A 1,424-nucleotide genomic window follows, 5' to 3' on the forward strand; every position below is an offset into this window, starting at 1 on the left:
ATAAATGAAGATGAATAATGTGTGTAGGTTAGATCTAGTGGGAGGGTAGTTGTCTTCCTGGTCTTATATGTGAATGACATTCTTCTAATAGGAAATGACATCCCAACACTGAATAGTGTAAAAGCATGACTTGGTAAGAGTTTCACTATGAAGGACTTGGGAGAAGCTGCTTACATACTTGGCATTAAGATCTATAGGGACATATCTAGCGAATAATAGGAATTTTCAAAAATACATACTTAAATAAAATCTTGAAGAAACTCAAGATGGTAGAATCTAAGAAGGGACCTGTACCTATCCAACGTGGTATGTTTTTGAGTAAAATCCAATGTCCCAGTACTAGTGAAGAATTGGACAGAAAGAGTCGAGTCCCATATGCGTTGGCTATAGGATCGATCATGTACGCCATAATATGTACGAGGTCAGACGTCTCATATGCCATTAGTATGACAAGTCGTTATCAAGCTAATCCTAGTGAAATTCATTGCACCGCAGTCAAGAACATTCAAAAGTATCTTTGGAGGACTAAACATATGTTCTTGTTTTATGGTGGTAAGGAAGAGGTAGGCGTTAAAGGATATGTGGATGCAAGTTTCCAAACTGACAGGGATAATTTCATATCACAGTCTGGTTTTGTATTCATGTTGAATGGAGGAGCAGTGACTTGGAGAAGTTCCAAGAAAAAGACTATAGTGGACTCCGCTACAGAGTCAAAGTATATTGCGGCCAATGAAGCGGCCAAGGAAGTAGTGTGGCTAAAGAAGTCCATCAATGATTTGGGTGTTGTTCCTAGCATAGCCAAACTGATTGAGATCTTATGTGATAACGAGGGTGCAATTGCCTTATTTAAAGAACCTCGAGATCACAAGCGCACATGACATATACAGAGAAAGTTCCACTATATAAAGAAGCTAGTTGAAGAATGGATACATCATTGTGAGTAGAGTACCATCAGAAGAAAATCTAGCTGATCCGCTCACTAAAACATTGTCACAGATCAAGCATTTTTAAAGTTATTTTCCTTAATTTTTAATCAATAAAGCTTATATTCATAAGAAAATGTATTGGTAGAAGATCTTTTTTTAGAACAAAATTTCATTACGAAATAGCAAGAGGATAGAAAATTACATAGAAATAGCTAGAATTGGGTTTTGAAACAACTCAACCCAACTAGTTCTAACCTTATTGTTCCTATATACAAACCAATTGTAAAAAAAAAAAAAAAAAAAAAAAAAAACCAGATATATTATTAAAGAGTAAAGCTTTAGCTGGCATTGAATCACCACATAACACACCATTCTGATATCTCCAGATCAACTATAACGTTTAAAAAATGATAGAGCCTATGATTCTTTCTTATGCATATTAATCGAGACAACGTCAAGTGAAGTAAAAAGATCATGTTAAGTATCTATACCCAACAA

General features: G+C 35.2%; 1 pseudogene; it reads left to right on the forward strand.

The window, feature by feature from the left end:
* The first annotated feature begins 266 nt into the window (after nucleotides 1-266).
* LOC145139213 (secreted RxLR effector protein 161 pseudogene) lies at nucleotides 267-878 on the forward strand (annotated as a pseudogene).
* The last annotated feature ends 546 nt before the right edge of the window (nucleotides 879-1,424 follow it).

This window comes from Lactuca virosa, chromosome 9 (genome assembly GCF_052849685.1).
Source record: "Lactuca virosa cultivar CGN04683 chromosome 9, Lactuca_virosa_CGN04683_v6, whole genome shotgun sequence".
In the NCBI taxonomy this organism is placed as follows: Eukaryota; Viridiplantae; Streptophyta; class Magnoliopsida; order Asterales; family Asteraceae; genus Lactuca; species Lactuca virosa.